Raw genomic sequence first — 10,210 nt, 5'->3', positions numbered from 1 at the left:
GGGGAAAAAAAAAAAAAAACCCTCCTGGAAGAAGTCTTGAAGAATGAATTCCCAAGTTCAAGGATTTTTCTGCCTGTGTGAGCTGCCGGCTCCACGGGCACACAGAGCCAACCAGTGCCTCTTACCTTCCTAGAGGAGTGGGTATGGATGAGACCCACTTGCCTGTCTCACCTGCTCTATACCCAGGTTCTCAATGACAAGGACACAGGCTGGGGGTGCACCCTGATTGTCGAGAGTGTGCCTCACATGCACAAGGCCATAGGTTTGGATCCCCAGCACCAAGATAATAATAATCTAAATAAATGGACAAGGACACGCCCGGGCATGAGCACTAGTAAACCAAGACCTTGCCTCTCCATTTTTGCCTATGGAGAAAAAGGTCTCTTTATAGATTTCCCACTGCCTACGGGAGATGAAAACTCTACCACATTCTGACCACAAAATGACTGTGACCATGAAATGAAACTTCCGGTGGGGGTGGAATGCACGTGAGGAGGAACTCCTGGTGTCAAACTCTACTCTCTGCTTTCTGTTTATTTATTTGGGAAGGTGGGGGTGGGGGAGTCCAAAGAAAAGAACCTAGAGGACCGAGGAAACCAGGGCAATGTTTACAAGACTGGTGGACAAGTGTAAATAGAAAATAAGAGCAAACAGTTCTAATTAATTCCTTCTTCTGCAGTGTGGGAACCTATTACAATGCCCTTGGGTCAAGCGCTGCGATACGTTCCCCAATTAGGGAAATAAATTTGTAAATAAAATTGCTGAGGTCACCAGTGATTATTGGTGGGCCTTATTACCCTTTCTGTTTGTTTATTCTGATCAGCACACTGTATGGTAGTTCCAATTTATGAGCGACTAGAGTATACAGCAAGAATAGCTCCCTGATTTCCTGCAATCCTTCAGGGAACTCGGGTGGAAATGGTGGTTAATAAAATATTTGCATGTATCTGCAAGGCAGGCACCAGATCTTTCATTTCATTTGAAACTTATATAATGCAAAATTAAATAGTTATTGGATTCTAATGGATAACTGCCGTCAAGTTTCCAAAATTTCCATACTCAGAAGGAAAAGAGTGGCCTGGATCATAAAAATTTTTAATTCTGGATTACACTGCCTGGATTTTAAAGTAGGATTTAAAAATCCCAAATTATGTTTGGCCAAGGTAATGACAAAATTATTTTTGCAGACTGTGCTTACGGGGGAAAGTGGGGCCAGAGCATGTTAGGTGGCAAAAGAGAGCCAACTTCAAACTAAATATTTGCCTATGACAAAACGGAGCCCTAAACCTTTTCTTGCTTGAGAACTTGGTACTGCACCAACCAAGTCCAGAGCTCCCTGGCTTAGCTTCTCATCCCCACGCATTCCTAGCTCTGGATGTTGTGGGACTGGAATCTAAATCTATGGCTGGTCCACCCTGGTCACAACATGCCACAGCTGCTGTCTGTGTCCTTCCTCCTCTCCACGTGATGCCCCTCTCACCTCACCTCTCCCCATGGTCCCCTTCCCCTGTGAGGCCTTCTTCCTCCTCTCCAAACCATTTGAGGCCTGGCCTGAGTTCCCATCTCCTCCTGAAGATGGCCCCAACAAAATGGCACTTTATTGTAAGAAGAGGAGAGTTGCTAATGGTTTTAGGTTGTTCTTACTGGACTGCTGGACCCAAAGGGGGCCACTGTGGTCTGGAATCTGCTCTGCAGATTTGGGATCTCTGAGGAATGAGCTCATCCAGTTGATTCCAATCGGGGAAGAAGGAGAAGAACAGAAAGGTACATAGAGCCAGGTGTGGTGGTGCACCCCGGAAGTCCCAGCTGCTCGGGAGGCTGAGGCAGGAGGACTTGAGTTCAATGCCAGACTCAGCAACTTAGTGAGGCCCTGTCTCAAAATAAAAAATGAAAAGGGCTGGGGAGGTGGCTCAGTGGGTAAGCACCCAGTTTAATCCCTTGTACCAAAACAAGGTCAAGGTACACAGAGAAAGGAAAATAGGAGATATTTATGTATTTGGGTCACAGATCCAAGTTTACTCAAAAAAGGCAAAAGAGCCAGGCATGGTGGCATACTCCTGTAATCCCAGTGATGGGGAGACCGAGGCAAGAGAATTGCAAAGTCAAGGACAGCCTGGGCAACTTAGCAAGTCCCTGTCTCAGAATAGAAAGTTAAAAGACTAGGGATGTAGCTCAGTCATAGAGTGCCTCTGGATTCAATCCCCAGTGACACACACACACACACACACACACACACACACACACCCCACAGCAGAAGGCATGAGGGAGCTCTAAATAATGCGGCAATCGGAAGCTATTTGTTCTGGTCTTTTTATTCATGCTAGGGAAGATGCAGCTCATGGGGAGCTTAGGTTCTAGTTGAGGAGGCAAGAGTAACACATGTGAACTGACAATGAACCACACAAGAGGATTTGCTGTCAATGATATGAAGGATGTATCTGTGTGGTGCAGGTGATCAGTGCTATAACACCTTTAAGCTAAAGAGGCTTAGCTGGGTGACCCATGCTTGTAATCCCAGCAGCTCAGGAAGCTGAGGCAGGAGGATCTGTGTTCAAAGACAGCCTCAGCAACTTAAGGAGTCCCTAAGCAACTTATCAAAACCCTATCTCTAAATAAAATATTTTTTAAAAGGGCTGGGGATGTGGCTCAGTGGTTCAATGCCCCTGGGTTTGATTCCTGGTACCAAAAAAAAAGGAGTTTGCTGTTAGCATAGTCACCACAGAGACTGTTGGAGGAAACGGCTTCATCTGGGTCCTGAAAGGTAATAGGAATGGAGAAGGGACTAGGGTTAGGTGAGGGAAGGGAAGTAGGAGAGAGTAAGAGTCCAGCAAACTCATGTGCCTGTGGACAGACCGACCCATTCAGAATGAGGTTGCCATGGTTAGGAAGAGTAGAAATGAAGAATGGAGAAATGGAGAGAGCCCAGATGGTAGAGATATTTGAAAATCTGGCCAAGGAGCTCATTCATGTGTTTGTAATTTCATTAATTTGTCCTTCCCTCCCTCCCTTCCTTCCTCCCTTCCTTCCTTCCTTCTCCCATTTACTGAGTTCCTGGTACACACAGCACCATGCTCAGGCCTGAATGGGAAACAAGGAAGTGTGAGGATCATGATGTCATCACCAAGATGCCACAAGAGAGTTAAGATCCCAGACAAAAATATCATAGGTGCTTTAATAGGGCAGGGGGCCATGTGATCAGATGTGCACAGTGCCATCCAGCAGACCAGAGGCAGCGAGGGCCGTATGGCATGTCCCAGAAGTGGTGTTAGGCTGTGCCTAGAAAGGGAGTCAGGTCTAACGATGATGAAGGAGGGCAGGTGTTCCAGGTGGATCGATAACCACGGCGACAGGGAATGATCTGGGGGCCACAGGGGGAGGGTGTGCATGGGCACTGAGGGAGATGACAATGAACCAGAGAACTAGAAAGGGCCTCTGGACCTTCTTCCTGCTGCTGCCTCTTGCCCAGGAGACTGTAGGAGCCTGATGGCGGCCTCCCTTACCCACACTGGGTAGCTCTCCTTCTGAATTGAGGAACACACAGCTATTAGAGGATGCTAACTGCTATAATAAATAATCCCCAAGTATCAGTAGCAGAGCATTACAATCCAACGCGGTCAACAGAGAGCCTCTTCCCCACACTGTCACCAGGACCCTGACTCCTTCCATCTTCAGAGGCCACGCCGTCCTGACAGCTGCTGGTGACACGTAAAAGTTAGACAGCATGGATAAGGCACACCCACGCCCTACGAGCAAGAATTAGTCATGTGGCCCTTCCCCAGATGTCAAGGGGCTGACATGGAATGTAATGACGGGCCCGGAAAGAGGAAATGGGTTTGATGAGAACCTAGTCAGCCTCTGCAATAACGTGTCTCTATAATCCTCATGTCAATATGACACCTGGCTTCAGGATGGGGAAAGAGAGAAATAAACAGTGAGCATGAGGGGGCGGCAGGGGCCTGGCAGCGTCTCTGCTGCAGGTTCTGACCAGATCCTCCCTCTGGCTGTGTCCTATGACAGGCAGTGAGCTGGGGAGTGCCGGGAGAGGTGCTTGGAGTCTCCCCCTTCAGCCCCTCATCAGTCCTATGGGAATCTAACACCTGTCCTTAAGACAGGAGACGTGGAAGAGCAAACAGGGGTCATTGCCATCACCACCCCCAATGAAGCAGCCTGCTTCTGGCCCGACCTCTCCTTCTCATCTATTGCCACCACCACCACCAGAGTCAGCAGAGGAACAGGGCAGCCTGGGAGACTGTCATCGCCCCGTCCCCGACCCTCTGGTGTCCCCTGTGTGATTAAAGAGGAGGCTAAAGAGTGGAATGTTATTACAGCTTTTCCATAATGCAATGTCATCAGCAAGCCCTGGGCCTCTGGGCAGCGCCCTGGCAGCGCCATCACTCTTCCCAGCTGCACAGAGCTTTTAGACCGCGGAGGAAAGGGCAGGCGGCAGTCTAATAAAACAAATGGCAAGGCGAGACCGCTCATCAGCAGCTCTTCAAAATGATCTAAACTTCTGACTTTTGATTTAAATCTGCATCCTCTGTGGCCAAAAACATAAAACAGAAGATGAGGGAGAGAACTGAAATGAAAGTACGGGTGCCAAGAAGTAGAGGGGAGGGCGGGGGTGGAAGGGCAGCCCTGGGACAGACAGCCGAGCCCTGCCTGGTGGGCTGACTCGCAGCCAGGCTCCAGGCCTCTCATCAGGCTCTTCTCAGAACCTCCCCTTCTGTTGCTAAGCTGCCCAGAAATGGGATAGAGAGTTGGACTGCTAACCCAGCAACAGGCTCCAGGAAGCTCTCTGCTCCTGGTTTGCCCTAAACCTTTCTCCCTCAGTCGTCCAAGATGAGTCGGCTAGAGAGGCAGAGCTATGGCGGGGACAGGTGGCCAGGAGACCTGGCTTTATGTTCTAATGTCTTTCTCTTCAGATTCATTTGCTCAACAAACATTTCATGAGAGGTTACTGTGCACCGGGCCCTGCTGTCCAATAGTGCTTTGATGCAAAAGAGGACAAGTGACTGCTTGTCCCTGCTGCTGCCTCCAGTGGGGTCAGGGAGCCTCTCTGCAGTGACATCAAGGCAGATGAAGTGCAGAGAGGAAGGCAGATCCCTGGGGCAGATGGACTCAGTATCTCAAGACAGCTGAGGGTCTTCAGATATATGAAGCCACTTAAAGATCCCACAAGCTGGGCACAGTGGTGCACGCTTATAATCCCAGCGGCTGGGGAGGCTGAGGCAGGAGAATTGCAAGTTCAAAGCCAGCCTCAGCAAAAGCAAGGCACTAAGCAACTCAGTGAGACCCTGTCTCTAAATAAAATACAAAATAGGGCTGGGGATGTGGCTCAGGAGTCGAATGCCCCTGACTTCAATCCCCAGTACCCAAAACATAAAAAAGACCCCACAAAGGCCTGTCCAAACCCTTACATGTCTTTTTTACCTCAAACCCTTACATGTCTTTTTAAAAAGTTCACCCCACAATAAGGCAGTGGTCTAGTGTTCAGTGTTACCCTCTTGGCTACCTTTGCCCCCAGGTCATTAAATGACTAACTAACCTGATTCAAGTCCAGGCCCACACTTTTTGGTAACATATCCAGGTATTGGAGCCAATGAGTCTCTCCAGTTGAATAAGTTGAAAGAGGAAAAATCAGGAAATCGTGCCCCACAATGAAGCTAAGTATTTAATTCCTTTTTAATGTTTACATTATTAACACCAGCATTACAAAACGATATTTTTACTTTCGAGCGATTTAAATGTGCAATTTAGTGTCTCAATTACTAGGATCATTATAACTTAAAAAACGGAAGCAGCGCCTCCCTCCTGTCTCCTCTCCCTGCGAATGCCTCCTTTCTCTAAAGAATAATCAGGGCTCCAGAAAGCCCAAATACCCATTCCAAATGGCTAGGGAGGGGCAGCCCTGGTGGGGGTTTTCAATAAGCCAGAGGAGGCTGCATTCAGAGTGGAATGAGTGACAGCCTGCAGGTGGGCGTTAAAATGGTCATCAACTCCCCGAGGGGCTGGCACCACTGAGCAGCATTCCAGGCAGTGCCTATTAATGTGCCCAGAATGGCACTGGGTGATTGACAAGCTAGTGAGCCCAGACTCTGGCTCAAACCACCCACAGCACAGTGAGGGGAAGAGGGGGCCTGGGTAAAACAAGGCCAGGAGGAACCCAGGGCCCCTTGGAAATGACAAATAAGAGCCGTTATAATTTGTTGACCTACTCCTGGCCAGCAGTGGCTAAGCCCTGTAACAGGCTTAGAGACACATGCTGGTGGTTTGCAAGGGAACACGGCAAGACAGGAGGAGGTAAGGGTGCAGGCTCTGGAGCCACCCAGTCTGGGTTCAAATCCTGGCCCTGCCACCTCCCAGCTGGTGACCCTGACAAGTCCTTCCTTTTCCACCTCTATAAAAATGGGGGTAATAGTGGTCCTTGAGCCATCGTGAGGACTAAATGAGTCAATTTGTGTAAGGCATTTATAACACCAGCTGGCATGGAGCGAATACCCGGTTTTAATTTATCATTATAAGTCCCATTTAAAAAACCCATTATGGCCCATTGGCCTATATATAGGACACCTATAAAGACCTATTACATTTTACGGGAGACCTATAAAATTGTTCAAATTAAGTTTTTATAGGTGTCCTATATGTACGACAATGGGATTTAATGGGTTTTAAGATGAAGCAAGATGGAGCTTAGAGTGACTGAGACGCCCACCCACCCAAGGCTGGCTGCTCTGAGGGCCTCGGCTGCCCTCCACCTGGACAACCTCCCTGGCCTACCTTCACGTGGCTGTCTCCTTGGTGACTCAGGTCTCTGTCAACCACAAGCCCTTCTGGGATGACTTCCAGACCCTCCCCATCTGTGTGGACCCGGCCCCCTGTCTTGATCTTCCCCTGGCACCTATCCCATCTGAAATTACCTTCTTCACTCAGTAAGTGAGTTAATATGTATAATGCATATTGTTATTGTATGTTTGCTTGGTGGTTGACTTTCTCCCCATGCTTCAAAAATCATATGGATGGTCCTAGATGGATGGATGGATGGATGAATGGGTGAGTGAGTGAGCAAGCCCACATTCCAACCCAGGCCTGTCGGATTCCAAAGCCAAACAAGCCTCCCGATGGGGAAAGACAGGTGGACAGGGTGGTCTGAACCTGAGACAAAATAAACACAAGCTGAAGCTGGGTGTGGGAGGAAGAGCTGGAAGGAGGCATTTGTCTGAGCTTCCCTGGCTTCCAGGCATTCTCTTCAACTTCTCTTGCACTTGTATCTCAAGTGGAGTGAAAACCATTGCTGACACCTCACGTTTCTCTTCCTGTTGCCTAAGACAGAGGAAACTGTCCCTACCTCCCAGGACAGCTGGCAGCCAGCCGGATGCTCTTCAAAGCCACAGTTGTGGTGAGGCCTCAGGCAGCGTAAGGACTCAGGGGCCCCCAACACAGCCTTAGGTGTCTGGTCTAACAGCAGATAGACAAATCCTTTCCCTGTGGGCCTCAAGAAAGCCACCAAAACTACTCTGTGGCTATAAATAGGGCTGAAGTGAGGCTATGATTGGGCTGGGAACCTCGCTGGGTGAGCAGGGCAGCTTCCTGGAGGCTTCCCCCCCCCCCACCACAGCACCTCATTTTCCATCCTAGAACTCCCTCGCCTTAGGTGGGCATTGTACACCCTAAGGCCTGCAGGTTCTCTTTGTACTGCCTTCCCTCCTAACACCTTCAGATCAGTGAGAAGTCCTTCCCTGTTACAAACACCCATAAACTCTACCCTTGTCCTCTCTCCCAGTGCTCCACATCCAGGCCAGCCTCTTGATGCTCCTGAAGCCACCCCTGATCTTTGTCCCCCTATTTCCCTGAATAGCTAGCAGTAATATTTCTTTCTCCAAATTCCATGTGCCCGAATGTCACGTGCTACTTCACAACCGAGATATATTCTGTGGATCACGCAGTGATTTCATAGTGTCAACATCATACAGTGCAGGTTCATGAACTAAGAAAGCTGTGACATCACCAGGCAATAGCACCTTACAGGACCACCCTTGTATATGTGGTATTGAAACATCATTATACAGACCATGACTGTACTAAAAAGAAACTGTCCCTTTAACTTTGCATTTTGCTTATGCAAAGATTCAACAGTTAACTCATTTTTTTTCCCCTGGTCCCTGGGATTAAACCCAGGTGTGCTTAACCACTGAGTGAGCTGCATCCCTAGGCTTTTTATATTTTATTTAGAGAGAGCCTAAATAGTTGCTTAGAGCCTTGATAAATTGCTGAGGTTGGCCTTGAACTCCCCATCGTCCTGCATCAGCCTTCCAAGCCACAGGATTACAGGCATGCACCACCGCACTCAGCTAACAGCCAACTCTTTGGAAGCAGGAATCTCCTAGATTCACCTGTACAGAGATTCAGGGGCAAGAAGGGAGAGGCCTGGGGGAGGCAAAGTGTTGAATGCATGGTCTTGGCTCACTGGAGGACAGTGAAGATGCAGTACCTGCTCGCTTTCCTGAGGAAAATCTGGATGGTGGGGCAATCTTTTGAAAAGAAAAATCAGCCCATGTGGGTGATGAAGCGAGAGACGTATAAGACTTAGTAAAACAAATCTTAATGGGAAAAAGCATTGGCAAATCATATATCTGAAAGGGTTTAATATCCAGAAAATAAGAATTACTAAAACTGAATAACAACAACAAATTTTAAAAATGGACAAGCAAGGTGCAGTGGCACATGCCGGGAACTCCAGATACTTGAAAGGCTGAGACAGGAGAACTATAAGTTCAAGGCCAGCCTCAGCAACTTAGCAAGACCCTAAGCAACTCAGTGAGACCCTATCTTAAAATTAAAAAAATAAATAAATAAAAAAGGGCTGGGATGTAGCTCAGTGGTGAAATGCCTCTGGGTTAAATTCCAAGTATTAAAAAAAAAAGGATAAAGGGTTGGGCAGGGTGGTGTGTGCCTATAAACTCAGTTGCTTAGGAGGCTGAGGCAAGAGAATGGTAAGTTTGAGGCTACCCTGGGCAATTAAGTGAGATCCTGTCTCAGACGAAAAAAATAAAATGGGATGGGAATGCAGCTCAGTGATAGAACACCCCTAGATTCCATCTCCAGTACCACAACAAACAAACAAAAAAATGGACAAAGGACTTGAATAGACATTTCTCCAAAGAAGATGCACGAATGACTAATAAGCATATGAAATCATGCTCAATATCACTAATCATTATAGAAATACAAATCAAAGCTACAATAAGATACCAACTCAGGGCTGGGATTGTGGCTCAGTGGTACAGCGCTTGCCTGACATGTGTGAGGCACTGGCTTCGATTCTTAGCACTACATATAAATAAATGAATAAAATATGCATTTATCAACAATCAAAAAAATTTTTAAAAAAAGATACCAACTCATACTCAAAAGGATGGCTACTACCCAAAACAAACAAACAAACAAACCCAAAATAAACAATGTTGGTAAGGATGTGGAGAAATTGGAACCTTTGTGGACTATTGCTGGTGACAATGTAAAAGGGTGAAACCACTGTGGAAAACAACACAGAAGTTTCTCAACAAATAAAAAAATAGAACTACTATATCATTCAGCAAATCCACTTCTGGATATATTCTCAAAAGAAGTGAAAGTAGGAACTCCACAAGATATTCGTAGATCTACATTCACAATAGTATAATTCACAACAGCTAAAATATGAAAGCAATCCAGGTATCTATGGACAAATGAATTATCCAAGCAATATGACAAGCACACACATATCCACATCTACAAATGAAATATTATTCAGCCTTAAAAATGAGGGGAATTCTGACATATGATACATCATAGATGAACTTTGAGGGCATTATGCTAAATGAAATAATCCTGACACACACAAAAAAGACAAATAATACATGATTCCATTTACATAAGGTACCCAGGGTGGTCAGAATCATAGACACAAAATAGAATGGTAGCTGCCAGGGGCCGGGTGGGATGGGGGGAAGGGAGGAAATATAGAGAGTTATTGTTTAATCAGTATAGGGCTTCAACTCACAAGATAAAGAATTGTGGAGATGGACGGTGTAATGGTTGCACAATATTAGGAATCTACTTAATACCGTTGAACTATATATTTAAAAATGGATAAGATGGTAAATTTTATGTTATAGGTATTTCACCACAATCAAAATAATAGATTATTAAAAAAAAAAAAAAAAAAAAAAAA

Source organism: Marmota marmota, unplaced genomic scaffold (genome assembly GCF_001458135.2).
Source record: "Marmota marmota marmota unplaced genomic scaffold, marMar, whole genome shotgun sequence".
Lineage (NCBI taxonomy): Eukaryota > Metazoa > Chordata > Mammalia > Rodentia > Sciuridae > Marmota > Marmota marmota.
Note: the sequence above shows the minus strand (reverse complement) of the source record.